The following is a 16,978-nucleotide window of genomic DNA, read 5'->3' on the forward strand; positions in this document are numbered from 1 at the left end:
GTATCACAAGGATCTTTATGAACAATCCTCATTACTGTGTTCATTTGTTTTACCAAACTTCTAACTTTTTGGGTTTTATTGACTTTCTGTAGTCTATTTCTTTGATTAATGTTAATATGTCTGTCCATTTCTATTAAATCAAGCAACTCTTTTATTAGATCATTTTCTTCTAAAGTGAAGGAACATTCCTTGTTCTCCATTTCCTGCAAGCATTCTATAGAAAGTTCCAAAGCATCTTCCTATGACACATTATCTTCAGTTGCATCTCATGTCATGCATTGCTCTTTCATATTTGAACTCACTGGCCTATCATTCCACAACATTGGCTGCATCAGAGTTGCCACAGTTTCCTGATCTTTCCCTAGCTGCCCAACTCCAGCTGAATGTTTGTATAGGTTTCTGTGGAAGACTCCAAAGTATCTTCGCATGGCAACTGATGAGATGTCTCACGCTCCACTGGTTTCACTTTAATTTGGGGATCCATTGCTCTATCCTGCTGTGATGTTATTTTAGTTAGATTTTTTACACTAAATCCTTCACTTTGTAGGTAATCTATAACCTCAGGTCTAGTTCTTTACCTTCTCCATTACTAATCCTCTTTATTACTATTCCTTTTTGTTTTCTTATATTTGTGTTGTAAAACTTTCTGTTTCCAGATGCCTTTGCCTGTATTTCTCTTCAAATATCTTTGGTTCTGCTCTTTTTGTATTGATTACTAACTGCGATGCCTTCCCTGGTAAGGTCAGACCACAAAATGGTCTCCTTTGAAGTAAAAATAAAACCTAGACCCCCAGCTAAACTTAGAATATTCAGGAACTATTCTAAGGCTAACCTCCTGCTATTAAGTGAGAACCTGGCAAAAATTTTCAAGCTCCCATAAACCCTGAGAACACTGCTGCCTATGCATAACTATTCAAAGAAATCCTGTACAAGCATGTCAATAGCTGCATAGAAGCAGCTGTACCCACCAGGAAGAAGTACAGAACTAACTCCAAAAACAAGCCACCCTGTGTAGAATCAAAAAATCAATAGGCTGCATAGCAGAAGGAAGAAAATCATGGCAAAAATTAGGAGGTGCAGCACCCAGCAGGGTAAAAGCACTCTCATCAAACTAAACAAACACCTCAGAGGACAAATACAGTCTACCAATGTTACATTAGAGGTAAGTTTGGCTTCCTGGGCCAAGGACAGCCACAAAGCATCCTTCAGCTATGTCCACAACCTCAAAGGCAATGCACAATTGTGTGCATAGCTCATTGTAAATGGAGCCACCTATACTGAGCCAGAAGATATAGAAAACCTCATAGCTGATAAATTCAGCTCCAACTTTACCCCTCTCTCCCCCTCAACCTTCCCTTAGGAAATATCTTCAAACATAACCACCCCTAGTATCACTAGGGAACAGGCCCTTAATGCTCTCTCTACTGCATCAATGGGCCCAGACAATATCCCAGGATGCCTTCTAAATAGCACGGAACATGACATATCAGGGCCTCTGGAATTACTATTTAACTGTAGCTTCCAAACAGGTTTCATGCCTCATGAATGGATAAAGGCAACAGTCATCCCTGTGCACAGTCTCATTAGTCTTATATGTAAAGCCATGGAAATAGTTATCATGGAGATGGTCAAGAGAGATATGGTAAACCTCCAAACACTGGACGCAACCCAGTTTGGTTTTGTCAAGGGCAGATCATGCCTACTCAACCTGGTGGACTTCTTTGAAAAGGTCACCAGAACAATGGATGAGGGCAAAATTGTTCACACAACCTATCTTGACCTGGCCAAGACATTTGACACAATACCCCACTCAGGCATTGATAACAAACTCAAGAGGTTAGGTACAAACCCATATGTCACCCAGTGGATAGCCAAATGGCTCGCAGACAAGACCCAGGAAGTTAGAATTGGGAAGTCCACCTCTACAAAGAGGCCAGTCATAAGTGGAATCCCTCAAGGATCAGTCCTTGGGCCACTGCTTTTTGGCGTTTACTTTTCAGAAGTCAAGGTCAATGTCAATGGTCTCTGGCTGACTAAGTTTGCAGATGATTGCAAATTAGGAGCAGTCATTGAATCTCACACTGACACAAATGTTCTCCAGGAGGGGCTGACACAGAAAAACAACTGGTGTCAGAGCCACATAACTAAATTCCAAGAAATGCATAATAATATCCTCTGGGAAGTCATCTATCCTTGGTAACTATTAAATTGACAATACACCCCTTAGAGTTGAGCCAGTAGTCAGGAACTTAGGGACACATATGTCTACAGTCTACAGTGCTGAGGAAATCATTCTATGTTGCACAACCTATAAACAAAGGTGTGGCATCTAAGTCCAAGTAAGTCATTGCTCCACTGTATTCAGCATTCATCAGACTTTTCACCGAGTACAATGCCCCTTTTGGTATGTACCTACTCAGGCATATCCAACAATTGGAATGTCCACAGAGGTTCCACATGAAAAGAATACAGGGTGTAAGTGAAATGTCCTGTGCTGACTGCCTCAATGCCCTATCCATGTATTCTGCCTCCTACAGGATTTTGAGGTAAGAGCTATGCCTGGCATACAGGGCATTGTCAGACCCCACTCTGATGGACCTCATGCATATCCACAAAACAAACAGCACCGGAATTACCCATTGTAAAGACTTGAACCTTGTCTGTGATATAAATAGGACCTGCTGGAGAGGTAGGTCTGTATCCCAGAGACTATCCCATCTATGGAACAGTCTCCCCATCCATGTGAATCAGAGTTTTTCCCTAACCCAATTCAAGTGCAGCTTGGATAATTGGATGGGAAACCACACATTCATCCCTGGTTTGGCACCTATGTTTCTCATGGACACAGGTAACCTGTAAATGGTTCATCTACCAGGCCCATGCTTACATTTATCAAGGGTATCAGGACTTGGCAGAGACTTGGGATGCATGGCTAGGCTTAAAAAGGCTCTTGTGGTCAGTAACCTAGTAAACACTTATGAACCCACGAACTTATGATTAGTGTTGCTTTGCCCTTTACAAAAATATTGTGCCATATTTCCCATGTCCATATTTCTTCTTCAGATATCTCCAGCTCCTCCTGTTTCTCCTTACTGTGGAGACTCATTGTTCTATCATGCTGTGATATAACCTGTGTTAGACTTTCTGCAATAAATCTTTCACTTTGCAAGTGTTCCAGAACTTCATTTTGTATTTATTTTAACGTCTACTTTACAAATCTTCTATTCTATGTTCCCTCTTTGTGACCTTATTTTTTATTGTGAAATTTTTTCATATCTGGATGTCATTGCTTGTATTTCTCTTTGAATATCTTTGTGCTGGCCTTTTTGTGTTGATCAATTTAGCTTTCTCCTTTACATAAATATTGTACCATATCAGATCTCTCTTCCTTTCTCATGTCCATATTTCTTTTTTATATCTTTCAAAAGCCTCTAGATTTTTTTTATAGTTTTGGAATTTATCATTCACTTCTTTTTCCAAACAGCCAAGGTTTCTGGGTCTATATAATATTTTTCTTAAATCTGTTGTATTAATGAACACAAATTGCACTTAAAGCTTCTGACAGTTTTTCCTTGCACAAGTATTTTTATTTCCTCTAATTTCTCTCTTAATCTTTTTATATCTCTTCTGTCTGGAAATTCTGGGCTTCTTGCATAACAGTAATAATACATTATTTCTTTCTTGCCCTTAATAGTTCACTCTATTATCTGCATGGTTCTTTTTTGGCCTATCAGTTTTTGTGATTTTTGTGGACTGCTACTTCCTTCTACAACAGGGGGGCCATCCTTCCTCTGGGTTTGGCCTAGCTCCATTGTAGGAATGTTTCCATGTTTTGAGGTTTCTACACTGTCACTCTTTCCAGTCCTGGCACCAGTGCACCTACCAGGATTGGGGACTTTTTCATCCTCAGTCTTGTGCACCCAGCTATCTTTTTTTTATTTTTAACCTACCTCTGAACATGATATATGCTATATAAAACATAATCTATATATCAGTATCATCTAGGTGAGATTTTGTGAAAAGCAGGATCCACCTTGTGAAGGTACTTACCAAGCTTTAAGGATGAATTCTATTCCCACAATACTACTCTTTTGCTTGCTGACTTGTCATCTCTCCATTCAGACCCCTCATTTCTCCATTTGTACCCCTCATCTCTCCATTCAAAACCCTCATCTCTCCATTCAGACCCCTCATCTCTTCATTTGGACCCCTCTTTTTAATTTCTGAAAGTATTTTAGATTTCTAATACCATGAATGGAATAGACCCCATTCCTGGTCAAAGAATGATCAAAGTCATTGAAATTAGTAGTGTTTTAATCTTTGATGTTAGCCAGAAGTGCTCTTCGCAGCATCCACAATGTGCCCAGTAATGACTCCTTTTGCAATTTGTACAGAGTTACATGCATCAGTAATACATCTAAATACAATTGTATATTCTTTTTTATAAGATCCGTTGCTCCTACTACTACTACTTGAACTGTCTGGGTATCTTTCTTCCACATTGCTCTGATTTCTGCCTGCAAATCCAAGTATTTTCACTGGGTGTAGAGATTTCAATAATCAGTGCTACTTTTGCTTCTTTTCATGGATCACTGTATCTCGTTTTCTTGCATCTATCTTTTGAACTGTTGGTAAAGGGTAATCCCAAGTCATATTGACTTCATCATTTTCTATGGTACTTTGTGGCTCATATTTCCAGTGCTTTTTAGCTACCTCAGTATTATAATGTTTGCACAATACCCAGTGCAACAGTCTTGCCACATTTTTATGCCTTTCAGTATACAGTCCTTCTGTCATTAGTATATCACAACCGGCAACAAGGTATGCAACTGTTTCCAATTCTGTTTTACAAAACCTACATTTCTCTGTTTCTCCAATATGTTCAATGGACTTTGTAAACAAACTTGTATATAGTCCACTGTCTTGGGCCACCAATATTAACTTTTGTCTTTTGGTTAGAATTCACCTCTCCTTAACCATTCCTGTATTGAGCCCTGATCGACATGAGGTTGTTTCAGGAGTTTTCTACACTTGCAACTAAATGTATGCATTTTCTGCATTTCTTGTCTTCTCATCTGATGTTTCACCTTATATTCTTTCTTTTGTTTTTTGGCACATTCATTTGATGCCTAATTTTTATCTACTTCTGGTTTGATTCCCATACCTGCTTGATGCCGATATGCTTCTGCTTGACTAAGCAGTGAAGTCATATTAGATTTATTCTCCTCATGTTTCAAAACTTTCAGTATGTTTGGGTCTTGTGAGGTCAGCAGATATGTATGCAGTACTATATTGTGGCTCTATGCATTTAATCAATTTCAAGGAGGCCCATATCTCCTACAGAATGGGGAATATATAAACTTGGTATGCACTGAGTTTTATAAATTATTTGATGAGCATGAGACATCCTTCTTGTTTTCCTGTCTAACCTGTCCAACACTTTTTGGGGCCAGTCAGTTACTCCAAAACTGTTAAGTTAGGAAAGGAAGATCAAATTGGATTATAGCTTGAACTTTGTTCCTAGATGTCAACACTGTTTTCAGGATTAATTTTAGTCTTCTGAAATATTCCTTAGTGAGTTTTATTCACATTTGTTCATGTTTTGTTGTTGATCCTTCATCAGTTCCCAAATATTTATACACTCGCTCTTGCTCAAGTTCTTTTATATTACATTTCTGTCTCAAACTGGTGTTTTCTTGGTGCTGCAGCTATCCTGTTTTAAAGGTTGCTTTTGCCCATTTATCAAGACCAAATGACATATATCATCTGAAATTGTTTTGACAACTTGCAGTTGTGCTTTCAGTTCCTTATCTGATGAGCTGCACAGTTTCAAATCATCTCCAAAGAGAAGCTAAGAAGTCTTTATACTTTGTTGCTTTCTAGGAGCCAAATTATAGCCATGACCTAATCTGTTAAGTAGACAGATTAATGGGTTAAGGGCAAGACAAAAGAGCAGTGGTGACAGAGACTCACCCTGGAATATCCTCCCTTGAATTTTCATCCCTGGGATAACAATTTGTCCTTTATCATGTCATGGCTTAATTGCAAAGTGTTCTGCCACTGTTTCATTGTCACTGTAATGCAGTTGATCAGTGTAGGGTGTATCTTATACATTTTAAGCACTCTTTTAGCCATTCCAAAACATTAATTTTCTTCTGGTGAAGCCATTCTTTTGTTGATTGGATGTATGCTTGGGGTCATTGTTGTGTTGAATGGTGAAATTCTTCTTCATCTTCAGCTTTCCAGAAGACGCCTTAAGATTTTGGGCCAAAAGTGACTGGTATTTAGAAGTGTTCATAATTCCCTCCACCTTGACTAAGAAGCTGAAGAAAAGCAACCCTAAAGCATGATATTGCCACCACCATGCTTCAGCGTGAGGATGGTATTTTTTGGGGGATGCAAAGTGTTGTTTTTGGGGGAAACGTAACTTTTGGAATTGTGGCCAAAAAGCTCAACCTTGGTCTCATCAGACCATAACACATTTTCCCACATGCTTTTGGGAGATGTGATGTATTGTTTTGCAAATTTTAGCTGGGCCTGGATGTTTTACTGTGTAAGAAATGGCTTCCGTCTTGCAACCCTACCCCATAGTCCAGACATGTGGAGAATACAGGAGACTGTTGTCCATTGTAGTACACAGCCAGTACTTGTCAGAAATTCCTGCAGCTCCTTTAATGTTGCTGTAGGTCTCTTGACAGCCACCCTGACCAGTTTTTGTTTTGTCTTGTCATCAATTTTGGAGGCACGTCCAGTTCTTTGCAATGTCACTGTTGTCCCATATTTTCTCCACTTTTTGATGACTGTCTTCACTGTGTTCCATGGTATATCCAATGCTGTGGAAATTTTTTTGTACCCTTCTACTGATTGATACCTTTCAACAATGAGATCCCTTTGATGCTCTCTGCAAACCATGATTTTTGCTTTGGCAGGCAATTGAGTAAATGTCAAGAAAATCCTACTAGGACAGATAAACTTTATTTGGGGTTAATCAGAGTCTCTTTAATTGATGACAGATATGTACCCAAGAAGACTGAATGCTGTAATTAAATCAAAAAGTATTAGTTTAAGGGTGTGCACACTTAAGCAAATGGCATATTGTACATTTTTTATTTTTTTTATATTTTTTCCCCTAACAGATTTGTTTGTTTTTCAATTGACTTGTACAGGTTATAGGTCACATTAAATGTGAAAAAGTTTTGAAATGATTTATTGTGTTCTCATTTTTTTTATATCACAAAAAACTGACATTTAACAGGAGTGTGTACTCTTTTTATACCCACTGCATATCTATTTCTTCTTTTTTTGCTAGTCTTTCAATTCCTTTTATCTTGTTTGCCAGTTCGCTATAAAACTTTTTCGGGTCATCAATGAATTGTTTATTTTGTACTTTTCCTTTATATTTATCTGCATGTCTTCTAAGTTCTTCTGCCTGTTCTGAGATTTTTAATTTATTTGTGATAGTGCATGAAAGATCCTGATCTGTTCTAATACTGCAGATTGCTTTTATCACATCTATCTTTCTTTCTATGTATTTTTGTTGATCTGTTCCCTCCTCTATACTCTTCTAACAATGACACTTCTTGTCTTAATTGCTATATAGTTTTCTCTATTCGATACTTCCATGATGGTATTTGATTTATCCCCTTCCTTTCCTTCACTACCCTGTGTTCTTGTGGTAGAACTTTATCATTTATCAATTTAGCTGCACAGTAATATAGTCTGTTTACTTCTGTTATATTGCATAGAGCTCTATAGACAGTCTTAATTACTGCATTCATTTTTTTTATCAAACTTCTGACTTTTTGGGTTTTATTGACCTTCTGCAGTCTGTCTTTCATTGATCTTAATATGTCTATCTCTATTAAATCAAGGAACTCTTCTCTTAGCTCATTTTCATCTAAACTGAGTGCACCTTTTTTGTTTTTCATTTCCTGCAGGCATTCTACAGAAAGTTCTATAGCATCTTCCCATGGCACATTCTCTTTAAAGTCATTCTATGCCAGCCGTTGCTCTGTCATATGGGAACTCACTGGCCTATCACTTCTCAATGTTGTGTCATAATTTCCACAGTTTCCTGTTCCTTCCCTTGCTGTCCAGCTTCAAGTGAATGATTATACTGGTTTCCTGTGGAAAGCTCCAAAATATCTTCATTTGGCACCTGACCAATTGCTTCTCATTCCTCTGGTTTCTCCTTAATTTGGATGTCCATTGCTCTATCCTATTGTGGTGCTTTCTGAAATAAATTTTGTACACTTAATCCTTCACTTTGCAGGGTCTCCATATCCTCAGTTTCTATTTCTTTAACTGGTTCATAGGTAGGTACTAGGCTATCGGCCCAAGGGCCTACGTAAGCCTAGCCAACAAGGTTCCCTGGCTTACGCCACCCAAGAAAGTTATTTTCCTGTGTCAGTGTCGAGCAGAGACACAGAAGTGATCCCCGGGGTGTATTTCCTATTTCCCATCCACTCATCAAGATTTTTCTTGCAGAGTGTTAATGAAGAGCTTTGCTTGACATAGATGGGTAGCCTGTTCCAGAGTATGGGAAGTCTCTGGGACAGGAATCTATCCCTCCAGCATGTCCTGTTTATTGTGGTGACAAGGTTTAGGTCCCTAGAGAGTGTAGCTTGGAAGGATTGGGATTTCTTTAGGTGTAGCATGTCCAACAGCTCTGGGTTTGACATAGCTTTATATGTTAGGCAGAGATCACCTCGAAGTAGGCGATATGCTACGGAGTAAAGCTGGAGTTTTTTGAGGCGGTCAGTGTAGGGCATTTGTTTGAGGCCAGTAATCCTCTTTGTGATGTACTTCTGTGGCCTTTCCAGCTGCAGCAGATGTCTTGTGAGGTACATTCCAAAAGGGGCGTTGTACTCTATAATGGGTCTATTGAGTGTCGAGTAGTGGGGAACAATGACCTCTTTTTTCCTGGATGAGAACCCTTTTATGATGTCTACCATGTAGAAGGACTTCCTGACTACTGTGATGATGAGACTATCAAAGGAGAGACTACTGTCCACCTGGGTCCCAAGGTCTCTTATCACACATTCGGTGTTAAGTACATTGCTGCCAATGTGGTAGTTCATGGTTACAAAATTTGTACCAAAGAGGATGACACTGTACGTTTTGGCATTGAGCTTGAGGCCATGGCTCTGACACCAGGCATCTGTCTCAGGGAGGCTCTTCTGTAGGATGTCCACATCATTTGGGGACTTGACTATGGCTCCTAGTTTGCAGTCATCTGTGAACTTTATTAGCCAGAGGCCTTCTGTGTTAGCCTGTACTTCAGAGAAGTAGACACCAAACAGGAGAGGTCCCAGGACAGAATCCTGTGGTACTCCACTTGTCACTGCTTTGAGGTCAGATTTGGAGTCTGCAACTTTTACAGTGTGGGTTCTGTCAGTGAGCCAGTTGACAACCCATCTTGTGACGTAGGGATTTATACCTAGTTTAGTGAGTTTAGCTATAATTCCAGAATGGGGGATGGTGTCGAAAGCCTTGGCGAGGTCAAGATAGGCTGTGTGAACCACCTTACCCTCATGTACGGCTTTGGTGACTGCCTCAAAGAAGTTGATCAGGTTCAAGAGGCATGATCTGCCTTTCACAAACCCAAACTGGGTGGGATCCAGACTTTGGAGGTTACCAATGTCTTTGTTTATGAGTTCCATGATGATACATTCCATGGCCTTGCAGACCAGGCTCGTCAGGCTAATAGGTTGATAGTTCCCAGGATCAGTGGTGGCTCCCCCTTTGTGGAGTGGGATAACTGTTGCTGTGCACCATTCAGTGGGCACAAAGCCTGATGCGAGGCTATTATTGAACATGGTGCTTAAGTGGGGAGCCAGTTCGTTCTGAAGTTCATGTAAAACGCAGCCTGGGATGTTGTCCAGTCCCATGGATGCTGTGTTTTTGGCTTTAGAGAGTGCAGCTTTTACCTGTGTAGTTATAATTACAGGGACTCTGCATTCTTTCTGTATAGATATGGGCCCTTTAGGGGGTGAGGGGGGGTAAAGTTAGCACTGAACCTATCTGCCAGGATGTTGGCAATATCAGTTGGTTCTGTAATTTTCGTGTCTTTGTGCTGTAACTCAGAGCAGATCTGGGTGTTGCCATCGAGATTCTTGACATAGCTATAGAATGCTTTGTGGTTGTCCTTAGAATTAGTGGAAATTTTGTTTTCATAGCTAGATTTGGAGGATCTTATAAGGGATCTCAGCTTCTTACTGAGGCTGACCAGGGAGCTCCACCACTCATGGGATTTTACTATCTTTTGCAACAGTTTCTTCCTTCTGTTGTACAGTTTGTTTGTGGCAGGGGACCACCAGATTGGCTTCCTTTTTTTGGAGGATAGTATCTTGGTTGTGTTTGGGATAGCACATTCCATGCACTCATGTAAGTGCTTATAGAGTGCATTTGTGTAGGATTCAGCAGGTGTAACTGTATTGTCCATCTGCATGGGTGTCATGAAGTTCACCACTTCTGTCTTAAGAAGCATGAAGTTGGCTTTGGAGGAATTTTTTTTACCATGGTTTCCTTAATGGGGGGTAGGGGCAGGATGTGGATATCAAGGGTGATTAGCTTATGGTTGGATCGGACCAACAAGGAGTTGACTTCAGGTGTGGAACACCGGTCACTCATGTTGGTAATGACTAGGTCTAGGATATTGTTGCCCCTGGCGGGGGCGTGGATAAGTTGATAAAGGGCATTGGAGTTTATGAATTTCAGAAAGCATTGAGCTTAGGAGTTGGTACACGAGTAGTTTTCCCAGTTAATGGTGGGGTAGTTGAAGTCACCATTATTATGGTTCTTGGTTGAACCCTAATATTTTCCAGTATCTCAAGAAAAGAGGAGTGGGAATCCTGGGGCATGGTGGGGGATCTGTAGCAAGCTACAATTTGGATTGCAGTTTTGCCCAGAGTTAGTTGCACTTGGATAACCTTGGATGCATTATGCTGAGCAACTAACCTGGAGATGTGGATATCCTTAATGAATATGGACACACCTCCACCTTTGTTTTTTTTGGTCCAGGTTACATGGCTGAAAGGTGTGGTATGAGTTATAGCCAGGTAGTGCAGGGGTGCTCTCTGGAGCCTTGAACCAGGTCTCTGTCACTGCACAAATATCGATGTTCTCCATTTTAAGGAGTGCCTCGTGTGAGTGCATTTTGAGATTTAGACTTCTAGCATTCTCTTTAAATTTGTTCAATTTGCTTTAAATAGTCCATTACTAATCCTTCTTTCTACTTTTACTCTTTGTCTTATTTTTTGTATTGTAAAGTTTTCCATGTCCAGATTGTTTTGCCTGTATTTTTCTTCAAATATCTTTGGTGCTACTCTTTTTGTATTGGTTAGTTTTGCTTTCTCCTTTGTATAGATATTACATCATATTAAATCTCTTTTTTCTTTCCTATGTCCATATTTCTTCTTCAGATGTCTCCTGATCTGCCTGTTTCTCCTTACATTGGTGTGATGTAACCTGTGTTAGACCTTTTACACCAAATCCTTCACTTTGCAGTCACTCCATAACTTCAACTTCTATTTTTTAACTTCTGCTTTACTAATCTTCTTTTCTACATTCTCTCTTTGTGATATTTTTATTGTGAAATTTTCCATATCTGGATGGCTTTGCCTGTATTTCTCTTTGAATATCTTTGGGGTTTCCTTCTTTATATTTATAAATCAGGCTTTCGCCTTTGTATAAATATTGCACCACATTTGGACCCCTCTTTTTTAATTTCTCCAAATCTTTTGGGTTTCTAATACCATGACAGGAATGGACCTCATTCCTAAGTCAAAGTATAATTAAAGTTCATGAAATTAGTATTGCTTCAATCTTTGATGTCAGCCAGAAGTGCTCTTTGCAGCACTCACAATGTGCCCAGTAATGACTCCTCCTGCAATTCATATGGATTTACATGTATTGGTAGCATATCTAAATATGATTGCAGATTCTTTTTTAGAAGATCCATTGCTCCTCCTACTACTATTGGAATTATCTTTCTTCCACATTGCTCTCATTTCTGCCTGAAAATCCTGATATTTTATGACTTTGAGTCTCTCTGTACGCAAGATACTGTAGACACTGGGTGTGGTGATTTCAATGATCAATTCTACTTTTGTCTTCTTTTCTTGGAGCACTATATCCAGTTTTCTAGCATTTATCCTATGAACTGTTGGTAATCAATGATCCCATGTGATGTCGACTTCATAATTTTCTCTGACGCTTTGTGGCTCATGTTTCCAGTATTTTTCAGCCACTTCAATACCATAATGTTTGCACAATCCCCAGTGCAAGAGTCTCGTCACATTATTATGCCTTTCAGTATACAGTTCTTCTGCCATTAGTATGTCACAACTGTCAACGAGGTGTGCAAATTTTTCCAGTTCTGTTTTACAAAACCTACATTTGCCCATTTCTTCCATATGGTCAATGGACTTTATAAATCAACATGTACATAGCCCACTCTCTTGTGCCACCAATATTAGCCTTTCATCTCTTGGATTGAATTTGCCTCTTCTTAGCCATTCCTGTATTCATTCCTGATCAACAAGAGGTTCTTCCAGAAGTTTTCTATACTTCCCACTGTATTTATCCATTTTCCACATTTCTTGCCTTCTCATCTGATCCTTAATCTTATAATATTTTTTTTTTTTTTTTGGCACATTCATTTGATGCCCAATTTTTATCTACTATACATAAAATGCATAATTATATCCTTTAGGAAAATCACTATCCTTACAAATTGCAACACTGATAATACTTCCCTAAGAGCAGACCCAGTGGCACTGGACTTAGGAACTCAGGTTGGCAGTAACCTGAACTTTGATCACCATGTGTCTATGGTAGTGATAAAATCCTTTTAAATGGGACAGCTTATAAGTAAAAGCATGGCATCCAGAGCTAAGGTGATCATTGCGCCACTATATTCAGCCCTCATTAGACCAATAATTGAGTACAGTGCACCCTTCAGCATTTCCCTGATCAGGCATTTGCAAAAGCTGGAACAGCCACAAAGATTCCTCACTAAAATAATACAGGGTGTAAATAATATGTCTTATGTGGACTGCATTAAAGCCCTGTCCATGTACGCAGTCTCCTACAGTATACTGAATGGTGATCTATGCCTAACTTACAAGGCATTCTTTGATATAACCCTGAAGGATCAGGTACACATTCACAAAACAAACAGCACTAGAATTATCAAATTTAAGGATCATAACCTCATTTGTGACATAGAACATGTTGGAGGGACAGGCATGTGTTTCAGAGACCACCCCTTCTCTGGAACAGACTACATATTCAAATGAAATAGAGCTCTTTTCTAACTCTATTCAAATGCAATTTGGACCAATGGATGGAAAATCACAAATTCTTCCCTGACTTATCACATTTGGTCCTTATGTACAGTGACAATCTGTAAATTCCTTAAGGCACAGGGATATACCAAATCTGTTCGAACTTGTGGGCATTGATAACTGGGAAAATTGGTGCATGAATGACTAGGCTTAAAAAGGCACTAGGGCCATTAGCCTAGTAACCTCCTATGATCCTATGAACAGGGAAGGAGGTACATCAACACAAAGGAATACCACTCTATAAGCTGTCAGTCTGTCTGTAATGCCCAAGGTATAATCTACAACATCTGTGCAGGTATCCCAAGTAGTTTTCATAGTCTGAACATATGGCACACCTATGAGCTGTACACAGTGTTTGCTAGGGGTGACTTTCCAGGAGGACATCTAATGGGGGATGCAGGTTATGCCCTGGAATTATGGCTCATGACTTCCATTAGAAACCCACACAACCCCACCAAGCAAGGATACAATGATGCCTATACTCAAACTAAGAATATCATAGAACATGTATTTGGCTTGCTTAAATCAAAGTTTATGTCTAGACACATCAGGGAGAGCCTTGAGGTTTGTATGATCCAGCCACCTCTGCTGAAATACTTTCAGTCTGTTCCATGTTACCCAATATCATTCTTGGGAGACAGCTTCAACAAGGACAACAACGACAGTTCCCACTATCACAGGCAGGGCCAGCAGCCACAGAAAATATAGATGAGGAGTCTGAGGGAGTAACACTAGCCGCAGATGTTGCTGGCAGATGTAGATGTGCACAATATGCCATGGCTCTGGCTAAGAGGCAAAGGCCAACACACACTCTGACTACCTAAAAGAAAAAAATAACAGCCTTGGAACATACATATAGCCTAACATCAAAGGCATGAGTGCATGCACATAAAACAACAATTTATTCCTGAAGTATCCAATTTTCATGGCCAGTAGCAAGATATGGTTAGAAATCAACTGTACTCTTTAGATAAGAAGTGTGTGTGTGTGTGTGTGTGTGTGTGTGTGTGTGTGTGTGTGTGTGTGTGTGTGTGTGTGTGTGTGTGTGTGTGTGTGTGTGTGTGTGTGTGTGTGTGTGTGTGTGTGTGTGTGTGTGTGTGTGTGTGTGTGTGTGTGTGTGTGTGTGTGTGTGTGTGTGTGTGTGTGTGTGTGTGTGTGTGTGTGTGTGTGTGTGTGTGTGTGTGTGTGTGTGTGTCTCCATGAATATAATCAAACTCTGTGCTAGCACTATGTCCTGGCATGTTGGACAGGTATGAGCTGTACATGTTAGTTCTGCACTGTTGCCCCTGACCAGAGGAACTACCTGTGCTAGGAGCTGCACTGCTAATTCAATGGCCCTGGCTAGAATTTGGGGTGCTACCTGAATGGGAGCAATGTCTGCTGGATGAGTTGTCATTACAACTACAGCCAGGACCATGACCACAAGACCTACCATATCTGGGTGATGGAGAAGTGGAAGTAGTGTCACTGCTGGAGCGGGATCTTGCATGACCATGTTAGCTAACACCAGATTATGCAGCAGCTCTACTGCCACGTAGATAATGGCTTTCCCCTTACAGACATTCCATTAGAGATACTGCATGATTCAGTGTGTAATTCATCCTTTCTAAGGACCTACTAACATGTTTTAGGCAGTACCACACATAAGAATGCCCAATGCGTAGTACTCACACTGTCTCTTCTGATGCCCTTATGGAACATGGGCATTCCTCTATGACAGCACTACACATTTGCTGTATGGTAACTACTGACACACCAACATCAGAAGCAAAGTGGACAGTGGGCCTCCTCAGAGAACCTCTAACAATCCCCTTGTGTGGCACCTCGCCCTCACAATGTCTATGGGGAGAACCAACCAGTTCTGCAAATGGAGTAACCACACTATCCTGTTCAACTGTGTCACTATCAATTTGTACAATATCTGAGGAATCAGTCTCATGGTTATGTGTAGGCATACCGACTGTGTCCACAATAGGGGCAGGAGATATTGGATGTACAACCTCAATGGCAGACTGACCTTCTACACTTCCATACTGTGCTTTTTCATTGGCATCATCATCAAAGGATGCCAATTCTCTGATATCAGGTGGCAGGTGTCCAGGCAGGTGTCCAACTGTGCCACTGAGAGGATTACCTGTGATAACAAGTAAGCAACAAAAAAAGAAAGAAAAATATAATAAACAACAATAAAATCTGTGTTATATGAAATGTATATTACAAATTAAAATATGCTAACGGAATGAAATCAAATAAATGGGGGAGGGCTTGGCATAATAATTAAAATGTTTATCTCACAGACACAAGGTACAGGAATGGATTCTCACCTTTGAGGAAAATTGGCAAGGCTTAAAATGGCCCACAAGGGCAGCTAGCCTAGTACTTACATATGAGCCTATGAACATATAAACAGGAATACAGGAGGTGTGCTTGTCATGTGCAGGTGGTCGTGCAATGTCAGACCCACGTACCTACATATAAAAAAAAGGGAGGGAGATGAAGCAGAGATAATAAGCATCACAAAGTAAATGACAGAAGAAAGAGAAAACAAACTGAACTTACAGTTGGAGAATAAGATATCTCAAAGAAATTATTACTGTTCACTGTATTCTCCCCCACCCACCCCACCCGTCCTTCTCCCTTTCCCTTTATGTCTGTTCTATCCCCTATGTCTCTACTCTGTTCTTTATATGTCCATATATCTATATTTATCTATCTATAAATATCTATCTATATGTATATATATATATATATATGCACACACATACACACACACACACACACACACACACACACACACACACACACACACACACACACACACACACACACACACACACACACTCACAAACACACACACGTGTGTGTGTGTGTGTGTGTGCATGTGTATATACAATGACAATTATTTGCATACCTGAAATTTCTGCAGTAGGAACAGTTAAGTTGTCTTACATGTCATAGCCCCAAAGTTAAGGATTCTATGCGAACCTTCTGATGAGCTGCTTGGATCTCTAACATTGGATGGAATCTCCTGTGTTGCAGTCAGTAGTGGCTGCTTAGGAGCCCCCTCCCCCAGTGTAGCCATACATTCATGGGCAATTGCAGCTGCCTGACATCTGGCCACCCTACTCATATCACTGGACCTATGCCTTATTTTGGATTATAGGCATCCATGGCCTCCTACTGTGTTTTTATTCACCACCTGCTCCAGGATATGGCCATAGGAGGGTTTGTTACTCATGCCTCTCTCTTATAAGAAAGACCCATGGTGATGTTGGCCTAAATCATTCACATCATTCTCAGCATAAGTGTATGGTGGGTTATGAGATGCAAATGCCATGGGTGCCATAGACCTGAACAACAGGAAACATAATGGGAAAGAAAAAAAAACATAAGTGAAAAAAATGATTGAGAGCCAACCCCCCCCCCCCAAAAAAAAAAAAAAATATATATATATATATATAAAATCAATGTATCCATCATACAGAAAATACATAAAAAGGGAGGCTCCATATGAGTACATACAACTTCATAGAGATTCCCTCTTCCCCCAAATGCAAAAGAAAGAAACAACTTGATTGTTAAACACACACACACACACACACACACACACACACACACACACACACACA

This window comes from Protopterus annectens, chromosome 5.part1 (assembly GCF_019279795.1).
Source record: "Protopterus annectens isolate FY-2018-M chromosome 5.part1, PAN1.0, whole genome shotgun sequence".
In the NCBI taxonomy this organism is placed as follows: Eukaryota; Metazoa; Chordata; order Ceratodontiformes; family Protopteridae; genus Protopterus; species Protopterus annectens.